Source organism: Thermobia domestica, chromosome 13 (genome assembly GCF_964235325.1).
Source record: "Thermobia domestica chromosome 13, izTheDome1.hap1.1, whole genome shotgun sequence".
NCBI classification, from domain to species: domain Eukaryota; kingdom Metazoa; phylum Arthropoda; class Insecta; order Zygentoma; family Lepismatidae; genus Thermobia; species Thermobia domestica.
The window spans coordinates 117971715-117997637 of record NC_137466.1 but is presented as its reverse complement, the minus strand read 5'-3'; the positions used below and the strand labels follow the sequence as shown (position 1 = coordinate 117997637).

Below are 25923 nucleotides of genomic sequence, written 5' to 3'. Positions count from 1 at the left end.
GCCAAGGTACCCCTACCAAAATTTAGAGGGGGTGGTCCTATGTACCGCTTGGTCATTGACCCCGGGCCAAGGTCATTGACCTTTGACCTATGACGTCATAAAGGTCGGGGTCAAAGTGCAAAGTTAGGCCAAGTAACCCCATTACTACTTATGACCATATAACTATATAGGATAATAACACCTCATCAAAGGGGATAAAATCGACCAAAAACCAAATACGTGGTATAACGTATTGCTTACGTTTATATTTTTGGCAATTTTGTACCCCTAGAAGGAAATGAGGTGGACCACCCAAATTTATCATAATACATATTAGGGTCCTGTACTATAATACCCAATGTTTATATTGGTCAATTTCCAAAATTTAAGGGGTGGGCCAAGGTACCCCTCCCAAACTTTTCAAGGGGTGCATTAATATACCCATGTCTTATGAAAGGTAATGGACCCCTGTATACGCCCATATAACCATATAGGGTAATAACACTTCATCAAAGATGATAAATTAGGTCAAAAACCCCCGAAATTTGAATTTTTGGCAATTTTTTACCCATGAAAGGGAACAACATAGACCCCCAATACTGATAGGGGTAAATACTATGGTCCTAGGCTACCATACCAAATTTTTAGATTTGGCAATTTCCAAAATTTAAGGGGGGTGGTCCTAGGTACCCCTGCCAAAATTTAGGGGGTGGGCCAAGGTACCCCTACCAAAATTTAGAGGGGGTGGTCCTATGTACCGCTTGGTCATTGACCCCGGGCCAAGGTCATTGACCTTTGACCTATGACGTCATAAAGGTCGGGGTCAAAGTGCAAAGTTAGGCCAAGTAACCCCATTACTACTTATGTCACTTAAGACGAACCTGGAAGATCAAAAATAGTCTCCATCAGCATCGACGACCTTTTACCAACGTTCTGGAAGGCCATGGATTTCATCGCAGTAGAACTTGTTGGGCCGTGAAGCGAAGAAGGTATCAAGTACATTTTGCACCTCTACTAGGGATATGAACAGGCGGCCTCTAAAATGATTCTCCAAGGAATTGAACAGGTGATAATCGGGCAATGCAGGTCCGGAAACTATGGTGGATGCAATAGTGTTTCCAATCCAAGACGTACAATGGTGTCCCGAGTCATCCTAGCTACATGGGGCTTAACGTTGTTCTGTAATAGGAGGACCCCTTCGCGATTCAGAAGTGGTGGCTTCAGTGGTTTGAGTTTTTCTTGAATACGGCTCAACTGCTGACAGTACAAAGTTGCATTGATGCTCTGATCAGCTGGTAGCAGTTCCCGATGCACGTTGCCGCGAGCAGTCCACCAAACACACAGGACGATCTTCTAGTGCAGTGCTGTTTTCGGCTGTTTTGGAACCGATTAATGGGATGCTAACCAGTGATGACGGCACCGTGGAGCTTCGTACAGGACCCACTTCTCATCCCATGTCAATACCCCATCAGACGAAACAGCAAAAAAACACATGTCTGGCCCAACGACCCAACTTGTAGTGTTTCCCAAGTTGACGCAGGTGCTGCCGAATGGTTCCTCCACTCACACTGAATTGTAGACCCAGTTCCTCACATGTCTGGCCATTGTACTCCTCAATTGCTGCCTGAAGAGCTTCATTTTGTACATGTGTTGGTCTTCGGGCACGTATTGCGTCTACGAGTGTTTTTTCACCGTCCTTAAACTTGTTAAACCACCGTTGCACTGTACGCGTTGTCACAATACCTTCACCAAATGCCTGGCATATTTTCCGCCCCGCTGAAGCGGTGTTTGACCCCAGTTTGAATTCGTACATCATACACATCCTTATGACGCTCTTTGGAGGTCTCATGTTCACTCTATCCTTACACATCTTCACTATGTAACTGAACTGCCAGAACCAGGTAGTATGTTGGATATACCCACACCATCAACTGACCATCTCCTTATCTCCATTCGCATTCAACTCACGGTCTGAGAGCCAATTGAACACAGATCTCCACAAAAAGTGACAGAACTCTCTTGATTTCTTTATATTTTCAGTCTGCGTTCTTCTCAAAGTAAGTGATCATGTTCAGCAACCCTACAGGACAGAGGCATAATTATAATTGTATATATTTAATATGTCCTTAATATTAACATAATTTCGGAAATGATATTAATATTTGTCAGAGGAGGGTCATTCCATGTCAAATCATCTAGAGCACTGTGGTTCAATGTCTCAGATTCTCTTCAAAATTTTTTCATACATTAATACCAATGAAATTATGCTACATTATTTTTTTTTTCCGATTTTTTGGATGAGAAATGAAAAAATATTGAAGAGAATCTGAGACATTGAAGCACGGTGAAAATTAGGTGATTTGACATGGAATAACTCAGGAAGAAAAGTTCGTTTCTAAGTGTTAACAGTATTTTTTTAAAAATGAAGAAACAAAAAAATGAATCATTCGAAACAACAAGTAAACATAGACGTATAATTATTTTAGTACTGGCAATATATAAGGTATAGGCTTTTACGTATTACTAATAAGTAGGGCAACCCAAAAGCATAAAAACATAAAAACCATAACAGCAATTTACACATATGGTTGGTACTCTGAACATGATTGTGGTTGTCTAAGGGTCCAGAAGAAACTAATTTTAAAAGCATAATAAAGCATAATTTTAGAAAATAAAGCATAAAGCATAATTGAAAATATATAGCACAATTCTTGGAAAATTCTGTTTAACTGGAAATTTAACATACTGTATTAATATTTTTTAAACCAATATCTACACTGCAAAATCATTGAGAACATAACAATGCAACAATGGAAAGCTTATTTCTATTTCTGTAAACTTTTCGGTGTAATCCTTTGATATGGAGAAAAGGAAAAAGGAAAATAAAAAAATCCGCCAACAGTGAATAGTACACAAGAATTCCACACTATATTGTTATGTGTACCCAGTGACATATTTACGATTTTGTTTCGGGGGGGCCTTTGCTAATTTTGGGAGGAGGCTTTACTTGAAAATGTAAAAATTCTGGAAGATATTTCTTTTACTTTACTATAGTAAGTAAGATTTCGGGTGGGGCTTAAGCCCGGAAGCCCCCCCTAAATACGCCACTGTGTGTACCTCTTGAACTTGAGCACTTTCAGTACGTTTTGGTGGCATCTTTTACTTTCCCTTTCTGTATACCGGTATATGCACCTCCAAGTCACACACAAGTGATAGAAAGAACTGATTCGAGTAAAACATATCTCTTTACAGTGCATTAAGTACAAAGTTCATTAAATATGAAAGAAACTGGTTCCATAAAATGTTAATAAATAGATCAATATATTTAGGATATTTAATGTATAGTAAATATTATACATTATACACGATTAATGTAAAACAATGATTGAAATTAACAATAAAGCATAATTTGGAAAAAATAAAGCATAATATGGGTTGCTCTACTGATAAGGATTTGATTCAGCTTACCATTCAGTGATTGTGCCAAGAGTTAATTTACAAATACGGAAGGTCAAGATTCAGTGAGCATGGAAAGTATTATTATAATCAATAATAGGAATATTGAGTAAAATTTAAAATTTATATTAGATATAAGTAATGAATTTAACGTAAATAAGATGTTTATTCAATGGTAAAAAATTACTAATTTCTGTGTAATTACATAAATACTTCTAATCATATTACAGATATTTTACATACTTTAAAATATTGTGTTGGAAACAGGTTATTACCTTCGAAAGTAGAAAACATCAAAATTATTGCTATTTCCGAATCTACAAAATAAGCCAAAAACAAAATTTCTATAAATGTGATAGTTATGCCAACAAATGCAGCTAACATTCAAATTAAAATATTTGAAATAATTTGGTGAAACGTAAACATCTTCATATCAGCAGAGTATAATCTTATGACCAACCAGGTAAATTTTGGACTAGGTTTCCAGTTGCATGGTAATCTACTTTGACTTCTAGCAAGTATTACAAGGTATACAAACTTAGAAACATCAAGCTAATATTACCGTTTTACATAAAATAGGCGTTTGATAAAGGTTATAATGAAGCCGTAGTATAGGGATTGCATAACTTCCGTTTCTTTTTGATTAATTTATAATTGCTTGACATATATATATATATATATATATATATATATATATATATATATATATATATATATATATATATATATATATATATATATTAATGTTTAAGTGAATCGTTGCTTATATCCTTTACATGATCTATTTTTTACGGTTCCCCAATAATACACACTCTCCACTTTTTTGCCGATGACACATTTATTCTAAAATGTGGGGGAGCTACCTTATGTGGCAAAAAGTATCCGGACACCCAGTGATACGAAGTAGGAGAGTCCTGAGGCAGATATTAATAAGATGTCGGTCACCCTTTTGCATCTATGACAGACTACACAGGTCTAGGGAGACTTTAGACCAGTTTTTGATATGTGGCAATTGGAATGGACGACCAGGCGTCCATCAGAGCTGAAGTGAGTTCTTGCAGGGAAGTTGATCGTCTTGGCTGGCTACGTAATTTGCGTTCAAACTCTTCGAAAAGGGCCTCAATGGGATTGAGATCGGCGGTTTGAGAGGGCCAGTCCAGTTTCTGAATGAACATTTCGTCAAACCATGGCTGTAAACGTCTCGATGTGTGACTGGAGCAGTTATCCTGCTGGAAGAGAAATGGACCCTCCCCGAAATATTGCCATAGAGTTGAGAGAGCAGCATTGTCCAGAATGTCCAGATACTTCTTAGAGTCCATGTTCCCCACAACACTAACTAAGGGACTCAGTCCAAACCATGAAAAACATCCCCACACCATGATGCTGCCACCACCAAACTTCACAGTTGACACAATTGCAGAAGCGCTCGCCGGGCTCCGCCACACTCAAACTCGTCTATCGGACTGCCAGAAAGTATACCGGGATTCGTCACTTTGCAGAACACGTTTCCACATGTTCGAGCCCAATGTCGGTGAGCTTTGCACCATTCAAATCGATGCATCGCATTTTGGGGACTGATGTTCGGCTTGTGCGTGGCTGCACGACCATGGAATTCCAGGTTTTATAAGTCGCGACGAACAGTCCTGCTGCTAGCACTAATGTCCGATGCACTTTAAAACTCCTCTGTGATTTCTACCAAGGAGAACTTGAGATTTTGTTTCACTACACGTTTGAGCGTACTTTGGCTGCATTCAGTAAGTATTTTCGGCATGCTACTTCGTTTTTTGGTCGTCTCATTGCCTCGGCGTTTCCATTTCATAATTACATCCCCCACGGTGGATATCGGCTTCTGTAGCATATCCGCAATTTGACGAACAGATTTCCCACTACGGGGACATCCTAATATCACGCCACGATCAAAGTCACTGAGCTCCGTAGATTTACTCATTGTAGCACGATCGCATCACCATGACCTCTCACTCTACTTCCGATAGTGTTCTCGCTTTCAGTTACGCGCCACTTGATGTCACCTTCCTGATCCACTTCTTTGGAGGGGTGTCCGGATACTTTTGGCCAAATAGGGTACTATGTGGTTGGATGGTTAAAGTGTTTGTCTTCTACGCGGGAGGACCGAGTTTAAGTTCCGGTTGAAACTGAAGTGGTTCGTATTTCATGGATAATTTACATTTATATCTCATAACACATATTGTTCAAAAGACACATTAAAGTCCTATGCTATTGGCTTATTTGTATGTTGATACTATCGATAATGCTTAACTATGAGTGCCAAGAAAACAAACAATATACTTTCCTCATACAACAACATGTAAAAGGTAAGTTCAATGCAATGTGTCTGTATTAATATTGAAGGAATCCAGTCGTATACAACTTTAAAAACATGAATATTTAGGTGTTACTTTTGAAACACCTTTTACATGATAATCTTGCCTTGACACAATCGAAAGTAAATGTCAAATAGCAACTAAATCTGCTTAAAGACTAACTAGCAAGGACATTTATACACCCGATCATGTAATATGGGAATCTGACCCTTACTAATAATATAGCCAGCTTATAGGTTATTTGGAAAACATACTCTTCGATGACATATGACAACTAAGCAATTGTGCACAATTTCTATATGATCGAATGAATTTTCTTCACGTGCCGTATCATCTGGAATAAATTATGGAAGATACATAAATTCCAGTATTCTCGGTTTGCATGTAATATTACAGAATACAATTTATGTTGTCACAGCGCAGGACAGACTATTAATATACTAATATACATCACTGAGACATCAACTTAGTTAAACATCTCCCATTTAACTCCTGATTGTAAAGAATATTGTCTATTATTTTATTATTATATTCACTATTTATAATTATACTAATATAAGGGAACATTCCTCGTAAAGTTAGAGTAAGATTTCAAGAATAAAAAATCAGACATTTAAGTATTATAGTAAACTTTGTCCTCTTTTCAGTTTCTAGACGAGGAATTTTCGAAAATGCATTGTTAATGAATAGTATGTATGAATAGCTAATTTCATATCTTCAACAGAAAAGAGTCCTTACAGTGGGATTTTTCTAAATATATAGTAAGGAATGTTAATATTATATATATATATATTGTGCCCTTTATTCTTTAAGAGCGAAATTTTCCAGATCGCTGAATCATATGATAAGTTATTAATAAGAGTTAATCTGCCGAGTTTCATTTTCTTATCTGTATGGATTCTTGAGATGTTCTATTCTTAAAAAAACGATTGTTTTATTCCAGGGGATAGAGAGTGTATTCGAGTATGTTCTACGCACCGAGGATCCGTGGTATAAATATGGAAAACAATTGAAAGTTCCAAATTTTGAGTTTGATGTGACAAGTGCGATTTGAAAATCGAAATATGGTGCGACTAGTTTGTTTTGTGACTACAGTTTTGTGGCCAGTGTGTTTCGTTGTGAAAATACAGTTGTGTTTAATTGTGAGTAGATAAAACAAGCGCATTTTATTTATTCAGAAGTCTTACTTGTAATGGTATTGATTAGTTAGCATTATTTTGATTTGAAGTTACGTGCCCTTTAATCCACATAATCAGGAGTTAAACGATTATGTTTGTATTCAGCCAAACACCTTTCTTGAAATTCTACCAAAGGAAGAACATAAACCTTTGGTTGTTTTGTTTTTACATTATCTCCAGAAGATAAAGATGTGTAGTACTAAAGCTTAAATAATGGCAATCTCTAAAAACAAGATATTTTATCCTATTATCCTTCAGAAATGTGAAGTAAACAAAATTATTTAGAACATCTTGAACACACTAAAATCCGCATCACTTGAGAGACGGCGTAACGTCTGGGGAAAAAGGAAGAAAAAACATCAAGTATAATAAAAGGATATTTGACACAATAAAATTAATTTTCAATTGAGGCTTAGGGTGCATGTAAAGTTTATGATGAAGATATGAAGTTAATAAACGTGTATAATGATAAACGTATATATTGACAATCTTAGAATTTTTGTCGCCGTTTGCAAAGAAAACCCGATGAAATTTTTTCTCAGCAGAAATCTGAATAGAATACTTTAGTATATTACGGTGAACTCGTTATGGGAAGTCTCTACACACAACGGTATCAGTTTCTGGTCTATGTACTTGAAAAAGGGGTCTTCCATTAAAAAGGGATTTATAACAAGAGCTTGTAATGCAGTAGAAGAACTACAGAAAAATAACAGTTTTCAGTCATTAAAACTTTTCCAATAATGTCGAGGGAGAAAAAATTTCCTTTGATGTGACTCTTTTTTTTCCTAAGAATTTTTTAGTAACCATCAGTTGAATGTAAGACAAAAAGAAAAATGTTGTTTGTAATAATATTCCTAGCAGGTGGGTAGTGCGTGAGAGGATAACCGGTTACAAAGGAGGAAAAGTGCTTTATTTGTAATGTTCTATCGATATTGAATTACAGAGTGTCTTTAGTAAAACAGTAGAATGCGGTTTCTTTTTTGACGATACAATATGCTTACCGATCTACAAAACTTAAAACCAGAAGGATTATTTAAAATCACTGTTCTAATTACTTTCACATAATAAAATTCCTGGGAGGTTTAAAAACGAAATTAATACTTAAAGCAATGACAATACATAGTCTCTTCGTTACGTGCCATTTATCATAATTTTACTAGTAGAAGTTTCCATTCGTCGCACGTGGAAGCAATATTTATTCTAAAATATTAAAACAAGAACCTGAAAAGGACTACTCCGCATGTCAATTGTAAAAAAAAAAAAAAAAAAAAAAAAAAAAAAAAAAAAAAAAAAAAAACTAATAGTAATACTAATAATAAATAAATAAATAAAAGTGCTCACGCTTTGGTATGTTTCTAATTGTGCTTTTTTGTACTAATTAAATTGGAACAAAGGAAGTATTTTTAAATGTACAGTAGAAACTCGATTAACCGTCACTCTTTTAACCGCCACTCTCTGTTATCCGTCACTGCTCCGGACAGTACTGTACTTCAAATGTGCCGTAATTGACGCCGTGCAGAGCACGGAATAAAGTGTAAGCGAAATGGACTGAAATAGTCATGCGTCACTTCCGGTCATGCTAGTTTCCACACAAAAACTTGGTACAGTACTGAAAACCTTATGGAGAAAAGCATGGACTTGAAACACTCAAGATGCCAGAAATTAAATTCCAAACTCTTATGAATTATTTTCAAGACGAACCTATATTACTGTAACATGGAAGGAATACGGTTTACTCTAGTCCTGTTCAATCATTATAAATATTATTCACTTGTATAAGGTTATTTATTTCTTCCAGAACCTTTTAAATCTACTTACTGTATAGGTTTATAACGATATTTCTGTTATCCGTCTATTCGCTTAACCGTCATGTTCCCGGTCCCGAGGGTGACGGTTAATCGAGTTTCTATTGTACTTATAGAGTCATGGGAAAAACAATTTCTTTTGGTTCTAGGATTAAGGGAAAGAAACTAAAGGAAAATTCGTCTATTCTACCTTAGCTTAACACCGAGGAGTCTCTCCTACACAAATGGGCTAAAACGTGTCTTGAGTTGTTGACATATGCACATTGCCTAAGTAGGAAATACGTAATTGATCTCGAGATGGATAAGAAAATACCATTAAAATGCACTTTTTCTGCGAAATTTTATAGTTTACCAACCAATCATATATGTGGAGTGACAGATCACGTTTATTCACTATCGATAGAGCCTAATCTTCTGGTGAATAAAAGTTGTATTAGTTTATTTATCTTTTTATTTTATATAATAATATCTTTTATATCTTTTTATTTTACATTAAAACTAAGGAATCAAATTCTAAGTAAACGTTCTGTAAATCAAATGTTGTTTTCGTCTTTCATCTGACTTTGACCTGGAAAAGAAGGGGGCGCTGTTTTACGAGTTTAACCGAACTCATCCGATGGACATCAAAGTTGGCTTGGTGGTAGCTTTTCACCTCTTATATATGCGTGTGACATATTATGTTGTAAAGGCATTCGGTACTCGAGTTATGAGTGTTCAAAATTTCGAGTCAAAAACATAAAGTCTTGTACTGAGCTCATTCGACTGGGATCAAACTAGATATACTGGTAGAGTTTGACCTACCGTATAAGCGTGTCAAATAGCATGTTGCACAAACTTTCGTTTCTCGACTTTCGTCGATCAAATTTTGTATCTATTTTTTTTTTTTTAAAGATCAACCAAACTCACCCGATCTTAATCCTATTTGGCATGATGAATTTTACCTACTGTGTGTGTAAAACATTATGGTGTACAGATTTTTAGTTTGTAAGTTATACACAATCAAAATTTAAATCAATTCACTGAGTGTAATAACAACTTAATAAATACTGTTTAAATATCAATTAAGTGTCAGTTTTGCACAGAAAATGTCAGATAAAGAATTTATTATTATTATTATTATTATTATTATTATTATTATTATTATTATTATTATTATTATTATTATTATTACAATTATGCGTATTACATTTGTCTCGTAAAGTTTGTTTTTATCTCAATACAGTATGAAGCACCACACTGATAAGCACAATTATTGCTAGCTTCTGATTATTGTCTGTCCGTTTCGTTCTTTGTAAGGCTTAAGTTTAGAGGCGCCCCTACAGTTTCAAACCTACTAAAAAGCAGTTAAAACATTAAACATTGTTGCGTTAGGTTTGGTTAGGTTAGGCTACCTAGTAAGACTTTAGTTAGACTAGAACAGTGACTAGACCCGGTTCTCATAGAAGCTTCAATTATCACTTAAATTCAGTAATCCGTGGTTCCCATAAAAATTTAATAGATGTTCATTATTTTTGTATATTTCAGTAAAACTCAATGCGGAAATATGACTTTTAACGCACTGATTTGTCATCCTGTACGACTACTATGCTGCTGAATCATTGCAAACTTCCGCGTCTTGTAAATAGTAACCACTTCTACATATTTTTCCTCATATTAAACATAACTTTACTGCGAAACTAACACACCCAAACATCACATAAGAACTGCAAGTCATCATTTCTTACCTCTCTTCTTACGTAAATTTCCCTAATTTTTATGTAAAATCTGAGGGGTATCTCTAAACTTAATCCCTTGGTAATAGTCAAATTTACACCCTACCCTATCTAAGGGGTCGCCGATGAATATACAAGAAAAAATTAGTTACCTTTAGATTTTATTCAAGTCCTGTAACAAATTACTCTGTAAATTCTACTTTATGCCAATTAAATCATTCGCAGGCAACATTTTTACACTGAGACGTTTTAACTTTTGATAATATACGAATGTATTCATACTTGAATATAACTAGCGTTGCTTAGAGAAAAGCAAGTAGAACTCATTTTTTATTTCCTATGTTCCAATTTATGGATCCTAAGTTTAAACTCCCCAGGCAACACTTCCTTGTTGGCAATGTTGATGGACTTTTCCTCGCTGCTTGTTTCTTCAAAACAATCGATTCTATTACCCCTTTGTTACCTTCTATAGTATTTCGCTCTCAACAGCTCAGATGGGATGTGATATGAACCAGGGTGGTAGAACTTCGTTTAAGATTGAGATGAGAGGATGGTGGGTGTGGATTATTCCTTTGTATTTTTCTTCTTTTCCCCATGGGATCCCTCTCGCCCTTTAGTATCGGGATAGAAGGAAGGCAACGGGACAAACAAACAAACAAACAAACAAACAAGGAAATAAAGGAAACCAGAGAAAGATAGAATTTTTCTTTTTAGCTGCAGATGTGAATTTACTATTCACGAGTTTCTGGAGAGAAACTTTATATGCGCTCGATACAGATCACAGAACTAGAGAACGAATTCTAAAATTTCTCTCATGTTGAATACTTGCTTTGATAAGAAAGAATTTTCACAAAAATAAATAATAATTGAAGCAAAGAAAGTTAATTTCTACCATTCTATATATAACAGCATATTCTGTAATACATTTGCATATGTATACGTTCTATCCCACAGTGTGGACTTTGTGGTGGACAAACACCGTGCTCGTGGGTTTTCTCGGGGTTCTCCCGTTTCCTCCCACTTTCTTCATTCCACCATTTCATCCATTTCTCATAATCACCGTCTCCTTTAGCTTACCCGGCATAATCGTGGAACGTAAAATTAAAAATTTCATGTTTTTTCAATCTCACAGTGATTTTCGTATAGACGGTGAAGTTAATGAAAATTTCACCAAAATACTTCACTTCCAGATACCAATACACTATTTGGGCTCTGGTTATGTATACTGTATATGAAGAAATAATAATAATAATAATAATTTTAAAAACACAAGGAGAAACCTGATTAGAGGTCATGGACCTCCATGATGATGTAATCAAAATGGCCACCATGTCGAGAGATATAGGTCAGGTTAAATGATCATAACTCCCTTATCAACCCGGATATTGTGATTTTTCAATACACCATTTGAAAGATATTTAATTAAGCCGCAAGAAAGTTATCAATTTTGTTTACATCACGAACAATTGGAAAGTTATACCGGCGGTAATTTGGAAATGGGCGAGATACTTTTCAGAAAAACTGAACTTTTCAGAAAAACATTCTCTAAAACGACTTTAACTGCATTTTCTTAAGGATATTTGGGTAATATGTTTCTTAAAGACAATAAGACCCTATGGAACATGAATCTGAACGTTTCCAAATCTGCAAAGAATTCTGCTTCCTTATAGCCGAAATCCTAGATAGAGGGCAAAATGGCTGCTGCATAAATTGATTGTGAAAATATCTCCAAATATTGGCATTTGAAATATCATTTCCCAGGTTTTTGGAATCAACACATTCATTTGTGATCTCCAAATTACAGTTCTACAACCGGAAGTGAATCAAATCACCATGAAAGTCAAGATGGTGACCTAATTTGATGAGGAATAAAATTACTGTATATTAGAATGTGAGGTATTGTTTCCCTTGTTTTCAGGGTCAAGGATCTAATTGCAGTTTCTTAATTCTGATTCTGACAACGAAAGTGCTCAAAAAACACAAGATGGATCCCAAAAGAGATTCTTCATGTATTGCTCCTCGGCTTGGATAGACCGCCCTGCAATCAATGTGTGGCATACCTTAGAGCGTTTTTAATACGGGCAACTATTTAATTATCAGTCTATCAGCAAAGAAGGTACCCTAGACGGAAAATAATATTTATTTTAATACCGGATATATATTAGTGATGTGTTAGAAAAAACATGCGTATCAGTGCCACGGCTGTTTAGAGGTAAAGCGCTAAACTGTGGTGCGACGTGTAGTTGTTTCAATCCCAGACCATGTGAGTTTGTGATGATGGACATCGTATCTGTGGATTTACAATTGGTTATCTCGTTTCCTCTCACATGTACATTTCACAAATTCTCACATAATCAGTTACTGTCATTAATAATTTGTTTTCTTTAGCTACAGGCGCATCTGTGGGATGTAAAACTAAAAGAGTGGACATTACATTATTAAACATACGTAATATAAAGAACTATAGTGAGGAAAGCTTTGGAAATAAGCAAATTTCTGGGTTACTGGTTTTGGAATGACCTTTAAAGAATATTCTAGCTACGTTGCATGATGTAGTGTCTTACGCATGGATAATACGCAAGTTTAACAGAGAAACAAAAAAAGAATAAAAATAGAAATAAGAAAGAAAGAAAAAAAGAAAATGGAAAGGTGGAAGTTGTTTAGAAATAATGTCATGATGAAAGTATCTGATACGTTCTGAATGAAGAACTTCGCACTAGCTCCATATGACTGAATATAAAACAGATAACTAAATAAAAACATCAAAATCAAGAGTCTATCGAATATTACTAGTTATGATTGCATTCAGATGAAAATGTTTAGACAGATAAAGATCATCATCATCATAGTTATTCTGCCCTTACTTGCAGGTGACTTGCAGCAGCTGAGAAGCTTCCATGCTCCACGGTCCTCTGCTAACCTCTTCGTCTTCACACAAGATCGTCTTTAGATGTCTTGATTGTGTTTAGACAGATCAAAAAATGGGAGAAATATATAAATACTTTTATTTAGAAGACAGGCACTTCTGAACGGATTGTCTGACCTTGGATGGAATCCAATGGCAAGCTTAACCCTTTAGGCAGGTCTATTTTAAATCAATATTGTTTCCAATGACGCAAATATCAGACCGTCTAAAGTACTGTGCATTTTACACACGAAATTGCGTTAGCATCTCAAATATCAGGGTATATAAGTAGCAGGGTTCAGGTGTAACGTCATTTGACAATTAACAGTTGAAGATTGTTGATGTCCTAAATGTGTTGGATTTCATACTGGAAGTGAGACATTGTCCCGTGAAGCTGAATAAAATTTCCGTAAAACTACACTATATTCTATATTTTTTTCTATAAATAAACCAATGCTGCACAGGCTAGTGTAGAAGTGTGTGGGGTTTGTTAGCAAAGTACGTTATTAAAAGCAATAGGTAAAAGATGGTTCAGTAGCTTTTGTTCTTGAAATTTAGATGTCCAAGATGCTCCTCGCAGTGAGTGACCAATTACAGAAAAAAAGTGAATGATGTTCTGTCAAAAGTCACGCATTGTCAATGACCCAAACAGCGTTAAACCATTTGGAGAAAGCAGGCTACAAATAGAAGCTCAACATATGAGTGCCACATGGTCTGACCTTAGAAACATTTACTCGATCGAATTTCTATCTGAAACGATCTCTATTGAAACGTAACAAACTCGAACCATTTCTAAAGCGGTTGATCACGATTGATAAAAGTAGATAACCTTTGACAACAATGTGCGAGAAAATGAAATGAAATGAAATCTTTCAGTTTAATGTTTCATCATTATGCCGTTGAGGCTAAGGGAGACGACGATTAAGGCAAGTGAATGATGATGGAAGAATTGGTGAAATGAAGAAATGAGAGGAAACTGGACTACCTTAAGAAAACCCATGGATACAATATAGTCAACCACAAACTTACTTGGCCGGAGATCGAACCTGGCACCTCATGCATCAGAGGTAAACGCTCTACCACTGAGCCACCGTCCGCCCTAAAGTGTGCGAGAACGATTATGGTAAAGCGAGGACAATCCCCAAAATCTGTGGCAAAGCCCACACTGTCGTCTAAGAAGGTTATACTGTGTATTTGGCGCGATTCGGAGGGAATCATGCATCACGATGTGCCTTTACCGGGCAGAACGATAGACTTGGGTCTGTATTATAGACAATTAGGCAAGTACACTTAGGAAAACACAAGAAACGGCAAACATTCACCAATATAGTTTTTGTTGTATAACATGCTTAGAACGCCAGAACGCATAATTTCTAACAATCTGTCAGAAATTGAGACAACTTGGCTGAGAGGTTTTAATACATCCAACTTATAGCCAAAGTTTTGCATTATCAGATTTCATTTATTTCGATCTCTGAAGAAGTCCATGAATGGTGGTGTTAAGCTTGTTTTAAAAGAGACCGTGAAAGCCACGTGTCATATTTTAAAAAATAAAAACCACGTAAGTTTTGCAGCGAAGCGATTACGGTGCTGCCGAAAAAATGGCAGAAGATAAGTGAACAAAATGGTGGATATGTGGTTTTATAATTTTAATCTTAAGTCACAATAAAGTTATTCTCAATTTTGTTCGCCAAAGGTTAAATATCTTTGAGACAAAAGAATTTTCAAACTGAGATTTTATTATATTGTAATGTATGGAATGGCTTATTTGACAAACGCAAGTGATGTATATAAACCACACCAGTGCTCTCCGTCCAAATTTCGTGTTTATATACTTCACTCGTCTCAACGAAACAATTGGCGTGTGTTCATAAGCATCTCTACATGGTTAAACCCGGATGGGCTAAAGATCTTTGGATTTCTTAAACATTAGAGTCGATTAGAGTTAATCAATATCACGTTCTGTACAACTAAAGGCTCAGAAATATTGTAAAGACAATCGCAGTTGAAATACTCATGTAACATAACACTTCCTCTTATAGTGAATAATGATAAGTATACCAAAGTATGTCCTGGTTTTTGGACCTGTACATGTGGCTATTCAACAGAAGGATGTGGTTACGAAAGAGAAACACAAGTTTGGTGAATTTCCTCCATCAACTAAGTTCCACAAACACACCCAGAAGATGTTGAAGTCAGTTTCTTCTCTTGTTTCTTCCCACGCTCATAGAGACGAAATCCCAGCGCCAGCTCCCTGTAATGACATGAACACAATAAAGAAGTTAGGCAATGTATCAAAACTTTAAGTAAGTTACTTCACATATTGTAGTATTTCTGGAATGAAAGGAGAGTGTTATCACAAGGAAAATATGGAACACGTCTGCCTGTATTATTCTATTCTGAAATCTTCACAGAAACTTCTGAATACGTTTAATATGATTATACTTGGTTTGTGGTTGGAACTAAAGGATGCTTTCTGAAAACATGCCAAACAAATGTAAATAGTTAGGAGAAGATTATATTTGTATAAGTAATATACTTTAATCAATGTGTTTTATAGGTAATTTCTTCATTATCAAATATAAACCTAAAGGTTACATTTGAAGCATTACTTGGTATCAGTACAAATCTTTAAATTCCGAAGTATGGTATGCATAAATATAAGAAGTCTCATAGAACTTCTCAGTCCGTCCACTTAGAGACCTGCACGGGCCGAATTTCTCGGCCCGAGCCCAATCCAGCCCGGGCCCAAAAAGTTTTGGAGATTTTCGGCCCGAGCCCGGCCCGGCCCGATAAGTTTTTTAAAATTCTTGGCTCAAGCCCGGCCCTGGCCTGATAAATTTTAAAAGTTTTTGGCCCCACCCCGGCCCGATAATTTTTTTAAAAAAATTAGCTCGAGCTCCAATCTTTCTCAAAATTTAGAACTAAATTTGACCTAAATATTTTGTAAACTCTGGTTTACAACCTGACGCTTGCCTCCCGAATGGTACCATTGCCTCCTAGAACTTTGCCTGTCATCGATAGAACAAAAACTCCATTCCCTGTAACAAAAATCTAATTTAATTGATTTTTAGCATAAAGAGAAGATGGCAATATTGTTTAGCGACAGGCAAAACATTCCCACCCCTTCTTGTTATATTTTGAGTTCAGTGAAGTTCAAGGTCAGAGCTCAATTTACCGCATAATGCCTGCAATCCTCTATAGTGAAAGTGGAGCAGCTAAGCAACACAAACTGTAAACAGCTATTGCATTCTTTGTAACATTTTTCACGGACACACTTCTTCATCGCTTGGCTTTATTCCAATTATCGTTTAACGAAAGTCAATAATTATTAAAGAACTGCAATTGATCGGCCCCAGCCCAGCCCGACCTGAAGAGAAATCAGTGTCGGCCAGCCCAAGCCCGGCTCGGCCCAAAGAAATAACAGTGTCGGCCCGCCCAAGCCCGGCCCGGCCCAAAGAAATAACAGAGTCGGCCCGTGCAGGTCTCTACCGTCCATTTATCTATTTACATGTATCAGTAAGAGATAGTTAGAAATATTTTCTCTTCTTGGTTAGCGTCCCAAGCCGACTCTTGTCTCTCTATTGACAAACTAAGTGATAGATGTGGCCAGTGGTGGTTTTAGCGTGTAGGCCGGGTAGGCACAGGTTCAACCAAACATTTTGAAAAATATATAAACACTAAAAGATACAATAAAGAGTAAATATATTTTCCACTGTTTATATTAATGGTAGAAAATCATTTTAACAAATAGCATCAACTACTACTGTAAAAGCATCAACTAGCATCAACCACTACTGTAAAAGCATCAATCACTTCCTGCTGTCATTAATCAATCAAATGCGTATATGCATCCATAAGTGAGGAAGCGGGCCAACTCAAAATTAAAATCCTAGAGCTGCTCCTGGATCTGGCTTTACTGCGTTTTAATATTGGATTCTTATAATTTAAAATTGCCTTTTGCTGCGAACTTCAATCTGAACAAGAAAAATAATCTAAAAGTCACCACGTAAGCCAACAAGTAAATACAGAACAGAAATTGTTCTCACAAAACTGATTGAAATAAATCATAGCACAATATTAGACGTAAATCCACTCTAAAGCTTCGACCTGACTATATAGATAGTGAACGCGTCTGAGGCACGGGAGACCAAAGTTCACTCCCAGCGGGGACTTATTTGGTTTGAATTTCACGTCAACCTCTGGGTCCACATCTCACATAAACTCGGTGTTGAGAGGTACATTAGACTCTAATACAATAGATACACACTCTAAATGTATTATTACTATAGATTTTACACTAATACAAAATTTTCCTCTCAACGAGAATTCCCTATTGTACTTATTGTTTGCAACACTGACTGCAGAAAGCCTGACAGGTGAGCATTCATACTTCCCCAACGTAGTACAACCGCGTATATGCGGGAGCTTTCGAACAAGTAAGAAACTTCAAGTAGTTTTAATTGAAACGTATTGGGAATTCGACAGTGGTCGTTACGTCGAGTGCATCGTGTGTTGTGTACTCTACGAGGACGAGTGTTGAGTGGGACTTTCTACTCACATACACTACACCTACACTCTTTTCTACCTTTACTCATTCATACATTCCCTTCTTTTTTCTACACTTTTTTCTCTTCATCTTACACTTCCCACTTTTCACTACCTTTTGCTCTCTCCATCTTGGCTTTAAGCACTCTTTAACTGTTTGAACTTCTCTCCTGATTTTGACCATTTCCCGATTGTGACATACTTTTGACCTAATTTTGACCTTTACACAATTGTGCAATTTTTCACGTACTTTTACCTTATCAAATTATTTCTTTGTACAGGTTTTATGACTTTTTCCTACAGTTATTACTTTTTACCTTTTTTTCCACTAATCAAATCTTTACATTATACACGTTTAATTACCTTTGTAAATTGCCGTTAAGTCTTGTCCAAGACAGTGGCAACGTTATTTTGCGTCGCTTTTGTGACGCCTACTACAATACAATACAAACGTATTGGCTTCCTCCTGCCTCTGTCCCACTCAGATACCAGAACTTTCAATACTCGTGCTCAAATCTCAGAAAATGTCACCCCACTATATAGAAGAACGAAGAAGATTGACAGCCCTTCAGTGCACAGTGAAAACAGCAGCTGATTTCTTTGTAGAAAGATCACATCCTATGACAATAGTTTCAAAATTATTTCTACATTTTTTTAAGTAATAGAAATAAACTGATTAATGAAATTAATGTGGGTGTGCACGTGGAAATTTAGAAATACCTGCAAACTGTCTCTGCAGGTTTACGGTTTAGTGAAAACTTTATCTTATCAGTAATGAAATGGATTATAAATTTGCTTTCACAATGAACATAGTTTTCATCAAATAACTCAGTTTATTCTGAGCTAAAGTATCTGGGGCGTTCAGAGCACAAGGGAATCAAGTCAAATTACCGAAGTTGAAAGGGAAAAGGCACAAAGGTTTAAGAGTAAGCTTTTTTTTTTTTTTTTAGTTTAACGTTCCACGGCTGAGCTCTTTAAGCTAAGGGGATGGACTATTAATGAAAGTGAATCATTGTGAAATTAAATTAGTTTTGCTCCCAAATAAAAACCTAGACCATGTGCACAAACGACACGCGCCAGCCTAGACCAGCGAGGAGGGCACGGTACGCTAAACTACATAGAGAAATTAACATATCTGGGGATATGAATCTTTGAAACTGAACGGGGCTTCAGAAAGAGATCTTAAATATGAAGTATGTCCACAGTCCAAAATTACCAAAAGGGGACTTGATTTCTTGGTGCACTGAACGTGTCTCTTCCTGATAGATCTAGTCTACTCATAGTGTGTGTGTGTGATATTTTAAGTACAAAATGGTGAAAAAGTGATAAAAATATTTTGAGAGATTTTTAATCGAGCATCGGCGAAGTGGAAACCATATGAAATGAAAAAATTGTCGAAACACAAAAATTAAAAACTTCACAAAAATGTGGTATTAGAGTTAAGTGTTTCGGAACAGCACTCTTAGACGTTATATTGAGAAGCATGATGAAAAATGCAAGGTAAATGGATTGAGGAAAATGCAAGGTAAATGCAATTCTCGTTTTATTTAATTAATAGGCAACAGTTACAGAACAATTCGGTTACATCAGGTTACATAAATTACATAAAATTACAAAGAATGAAGAATGAGGAATCGTCTGCTGAAGAGAATTTTGAAATGTTTGCTGACTGTCTAATTATTCTAAGTTATGACTGTTTTTCATTATCCACAGAAAATAAAGAGAAAAAAATTTAAAAAATCGTTATTAAATCTTGAATTGTCTTTATACTGAATACTAATAATATGGGGGAAATCCAATATCTCTACAATATATCTACTAGCTGAACCTGTGCTCTCTACACTGTGCATCATTCACATATGAGCATTAATCTCCTTGTCATTCTTCACAACATCAGTACATGTCCCTTAGCAGACACTAGTAAAGGACGTCTTGATAAAAATCGGCAAGAGGTATTATAGAAGGGAGATTTTTTCGATTAATTTCTGAATATCTCGTATCGTTTGCATGATTTGGGCCTACTTCCGGTTGGAGTTTCTAATTCATGTATGATCAATGTTTTCTTTCTTCTTGCATGCCGTATATAATAAGCAAATACATTACATACACAATTAATTATAATGTCAGTGATATATGGTGTTCATTGGCCGACCACTCCAAACAAAATAATTCTTATTAGACTGAAGGAATGGTTATCCTTCGTTTTTCATTGTCATTTGGCCATGAAACAACGCCTGAGAGATATGCAATCCATGTATACAATTAGGTGATGTTGGAATGTATAATGCATAGGATATGATACTTTTTTTAGTTTCAATACATCCAGTGTACCCGTAAAATGTAATAAAGAAATATGATACTTTTTTAGTTTCAATACTTCCAGTGTACCCGTAAAATGTAATAAAGAAATAATGGCCATGTTTTTTTAAATATCCAATTAGAACTGGACAATCTACGCAAAATTTGTAATCGACCAGTTGAAACGTCATCTTTCTAAAGCCTGTAGTTTCCGAGATCTCATTGTCGATAAAATTGTCCACAAACATATAAACGCCCACAAACGAATAGTTTAAAAGAGCTCCAAAGAAAACAGCACAATTCATTTGCATTGATTTTGGAGAAGGCTTATTAAAATACAAAGGTTTTGAATAATAATTTTAGAAATAACCTTTATGAAAAAAAAGATCTGTTTAATAAATAATTTATTTAAAGTACACATATTTTAAAATATTTATCTTTGTTATACGTCAAATCACAAATACCCGTAAATCAAAAGTTAGAGGTTGGAGCTCAGGCGCTTTTATCTAAATTTGGTTATTGTGGTGAATATTACGGTACAAAAGCTTGCAAAAATCAGCAACAGCCACATTGCTCTACCTGTAATGAAGATCACCCAACACACAGCTACGGCTGTAAGGAAAAACCTCAGGCACAACCGGAACGTCCGGAACTGACAGTGCCAGTACAAAGCTTTGACAAAGCCACACCATCCTCACAATCTCTTGGTCAACCTCTCATTGTCGAAGATATTCTTCGTTATATCACCATTGTACTACAAAATGTTTTCCCTTTCCAGGGTAAACACATTCTTTGTGTCGCCATTTCAACAGCCAAATCTCTCTTCAACCTTGACTTTTCTGCTACCTTTTCAGGACCTTTTGTTCACTTCCACATCCCATCTATAGAGACAGAAGTATAATCCCAATATGACAGCGGCAGTATACATTACGACTCTTACTTTACTTTTCGTTAACATCAGATCATTCCAGCAACATAAAGTACTTCTAGAGCGTCTTCTGTTAGAAGAAAAAATCGATATCGTAGCTCTCAACGAAGCAGCTTTAAAACCAGCCTCTTCTGCACGACATTCTGGTTACCAACTTCAACGCTGCGATTACCACGATATACACGCACGTGCTCAAGGCGGGGTGCTGATTGGTTTTTCTCCCAAACTTCCTTGTCGACACTACAATCTACTGAATTTACAAACGTTCCTGAACACATCTTTCTCTATATACTACACTTCTCTTACAATTAATGTAGTCCCACTCGACCAGCTAGCCAAACAACCCCGGATGTAGTAATCACGTCTCTCTCGCTTATAAATGACTGAGAGGTGAAAGTTTTTGACAAGATTGGGAACGATCACTGTCGTATCAAACTAACCATTAAAAAGATTCGGCCATCTCCACAAAAGTTAGAGCCACATATTATACAACGTTACGATAAAGTTGACTGGTCTCAATTTCGACAGACCGTAAATATCCATGTCTCCAATTTCCAACCACCAAATTCAAAATCTGAAATGTACAATGTTGTCAACCACATCACAGACGCCTTACATTCTGATGATTCCTTTCTTTACAGTTCAAGATAAGGCAAACGCTTTTACAACACAATTACAAACAGTTTTAACGCATGTAATATCATGTAATTCACATAAACCCACAAACTTGTCCACTATTCCAGCTTTACAACCATAACTCTCACATGTAATAGATATCGACCATCCTCTTACAGCACCAATCAGTGAACACATGAACTTCAACGCGCACTTCATAAGAAAAGAAATACTGCACCAGGCATCGATCATATTTTCTACCAGCTAGTAAAAGAAGCTCCATTCTCTTTACTTACACTACTCGTTACAGTCTACAACTTTATTCTCCGCACCAGCTTTTACCCTACGGATTGGAAAGTATCCAAAATCTGCATGTTTCTTAAGCCTAATAAACCAGCACATTCTGTGACTTCTTACCGCCCAATACAACTGACAACAATTTTCAGTAAGCTGTTTAAGAAAATTCTTGTCCAACGGCTTCATTTACATATCCAAGAGCATAACTTATTGCCCATACATCAAGCAGCTTTTCGACCAACCTCTTCATTCCATTAACGATCAGCTACTTCGGCTCTCTACAATAATAACAAATCAATATAACGAGGCCTTTCCATCCTGCCTCGTTTTAATGTATCTTGAAAAGGCTTTCGATAAAGTATCACATTATGGTCTTATTCAAAAGTTACAGAAGCTAAACCTCCCTATCTGCTACTTACGTATCATATATTCGTTTTTGGTAAATCGAATTGGATATGTTTATATAGGATCTGCTATCTCACACTATTTTTTCGTATTGTGACGTTCCACAGGGTTCTGCCCTCAGTCCGCTCTTATGTATACTATATGCGTCTGATATACCAAAACCTACAGAAAACGTGTTCTTATTTCAATATGCCGATGACACGGCCTTTCTAGCTCTAGGCAAGCCTATGCATCAGATCAACACGGCATTACAATCCACTCTCAATGGATTTATGCAATGGTGCAAAACTTGGAAACTTACTGTCAATAGTGGCAAAACGCAAGCACTGGTCTTTTTACCCCCAAAACGCCGCTACAAGGTTTATCGCTATCCGCGAAACCTTAAAGTCACACTTAACGATCATTCTCTTCAACCAACTACTATGGCCACATCTCTCCGGCCGGGTTGGTATTCGACTCCAAACTAAACTGGAAGGCTCGTCTTGAGAAAATATCTCAAAAGGCTAATATCCGGCTCAATCTTCTCCGCCATCTAACTGGCACTACTTGGGGACTAAACGCCGCCTTGCTCCTAAATACATATAAAATGTTCCTTCGACTATCTTAACTTTTGGACACATCGCTTGGTGCAACGCTCCCACGAAGTTCTATGACCGTTTGCCAATACTCGAACGTCATGCCATCGACTTGTACATCGTATCAGGCTCCCATATCCCAACTTTCTGACTTATGAGCACATTGACTTTCCTCAACTAACTCAACATCTCGCCGATATCCGCTTTAAATATATACCCTCTCGTCTACCAGTCTCACACCCATTTCTTCTCGATACCTTACAAGCAGATGCTAAAACTGACTCGCCGTATAAGTATTTGCACACGCCATTAAATATACTCATTACGATGTATCTTAATATTGAGCATCCTACCGCCGACAAGCGCGATATCTTCCATTTTTATCATATAGGTGGTCATCTCCCTCATTTGTTTCCATATATGCACCATGTATAATTTCAACATTAACACTGGGCTTTCCCCATGTCGCCATCAGTCTCGAGCCGCCCCGAGACAGAAGAACTAATCTGTATTTGTCTTTTTAACAATGTGTTTGTGATTGTGGCGTGCACGCACTGCATCTCATCTTTCACCGTCATCATATTTAATTCATAAAACACCTCAATGCCTATATACTCTTTCTTGAACAGTAAAAAAAAGTTTCCTAGTTGCACCACTTTTATATGTGTTCTTTTCTGCACTTATACTTAATATTTGCAGTAATCTTGTGTTTAGATTTTTATTAATCTTTGTTTTGATAATTTCACATAGGTCATCATCAAATTCTTTAAACAGCAGTGTACTAAAATCTATGACAAAGAGAGGGCGTAACCATCTAATGGCTAGGGTTAGAAATATTCTTTGAAATGAAATTATGAATAAAGAATTTTCTAAATCTCTAATCCTTTACTACTAAGAAAACGCTTTTATTTATACTGAACCAAGGATCCTAACCTCTGTTGTGTATATTAATGTGCTAGCTAGGACCAAGTGTAGCAAACGCATTTGTGAGCACAGCACACATACAACACTTAGAGGGTTGACGGAAGTTCACACTTTCACAGGAAAAATTTGATTTTTGAACCTCATTCATCATGTTTTCTTTCGTTTTCACTTTCATTTGGGCTTCGGCCCTAGGATACTTAATCACGATGGCGAATTCTGGCAACTCATATGGACAATCGAATCTCGGTCGACATTTTGGCTTACCACAAACTCTTCAGTCTTTTCCAAGCTCATCTCTAACACAACCGGCATACCGAGGACCATCTACTCGCACCTGGCACTTCTCATGGGGAAACGAGCCTTTGCCGAGTACATCTAAGGATCGGAATCCATTTAACGAGTCTATACAGGCTGCTAAACATACACGGTCCCGTTTACCTCTAGCTTCAATGGATATCGAGGTCGATCCACAACATAACCCAGCTAGGTGTCTTCAAATCTAAATTCAACACAAGCTAATATCGAACTTCTTTATCACCTCCTTCTCAATTACTATGACACTGAATAAACCAATCAAAAAATGATCTTTCTCCAAATAATGAAGTATGTTCCTCGGGGACGGGACACAATAGCTCAAATAGTTGAAACCAAAAATGGCTTCATTCTTAAATCGAAAGATCCAAATTTTGGGATAACTATACGCAATAAAGCTTCTTACGAAATCTTTGGTAAGAATGCTAAACTGTCGAAGCTAACGGACAAACGACAGAATCAGCCTCCGCCACCTAGAAAGCCACCCTTTCTATAGGTTGTAATCAAAGGTGTTTCACCCGAACTAACAGATGCGGAAATTCAGGAGGAACTTAAACAAGAAGGAATCTCAGTCTACAAATGCATCCGCATTAGAAATAATAATGGTCGAACATATCTAGTCCGCGTTCTATCGCAGCGACAGGACACGATTGATTACCTTCTTCGACTTGGTGCACCTATCTAGAAGCGAATACAACGTGTTGAACCGTCTAAGACTAATGGACCACTACCGATTCGCTTTGAAAAAGTGCCAGATATACAATGACCACACTACAGCCAACTGTCCTAATCAACCGAAATCTGACTATTGTTCGGTGCTTCATGACACCAAAACTTGTCCTAATCTCAAAGGGCCACCTAAATGCAACACATGTGGTAGTGGAGTTCATCCTACGTACAGCTACCATTGCAAAGCTAAACCAGCACCAACACTTGAACGACCGGAATTAACTGTACCATTAAAAACGAGAGACACTACAGTTCAATCTAACCAACCCATATCACCTCCACTCATAGTAGAGGATTTTCTCCGTTTCACCAGTTTAGTACTTCAAAACATTTTTCCATTCCAGAGATTCCATATTACCCAACATATCATTTCTGCCGCAAAATCAATTTTTCACTAAATCTTCATGCCACCTATTCCAACAATTATGTTCATTTCTATGTCGGATCTCTGGAAACTGCAGTCTAAACTCATATATATACTTTTCAATACGGAAATTAGTTTCCTCTTTGTTAATATCCGATCATTGTTTCAACACAGACGCTTATTAGAAAATGTTACTAGAGAAACATATCAATGTGTTTGCACTCAATGAAACTGTATTGAAACACAATATGTTGGCTCGCATTCCTGGATATCTGCTACTACGTCATTATTATCACGACCACCTGGCTCGTGGTCGAGGTGGAGTCGCAAATGGACATTCTCCAAACTATCCAATTAGAACATATAGCCCACAGGCTTTCGATAATATCCCGGAGTAGGCCTACCTACTTTGTTCCATATACTTACCACCAATAACCATAAATTTCAGCACAATCTATATTAGACCGCGCCAACATTTACTTTTAGAACATTTCAGATACGTAGCGAATGCCTTTTCCAATATCATTATCATGGCAGATATTAATATTCAT

The 25923-nt window shown here is 36.6% G+C and overlaps 1 long non-coding RNA gene across 1 annotated transcript in view; it reads left to right on the top strand.

Moving 5' to 3' along the window:
• The window catches only part of LOC145669273 (uncharacterized), a 197361-nt gene extending 189146 nt beyond the window's left edge, over positions 1-8215 (top strand). The window contains exon 4 of the long non-coding RNA XR_014128179.1: positions 6721-8215. This is a non-coding gene — a long non-coding RNA (uncharacterized LOC145669273). The remainder of the gene's footprint in view (positions 1-6720) is intronic.
• The last annotated feature ends 17708 nt before the right edge of the window (positions 8216-25923 follow it).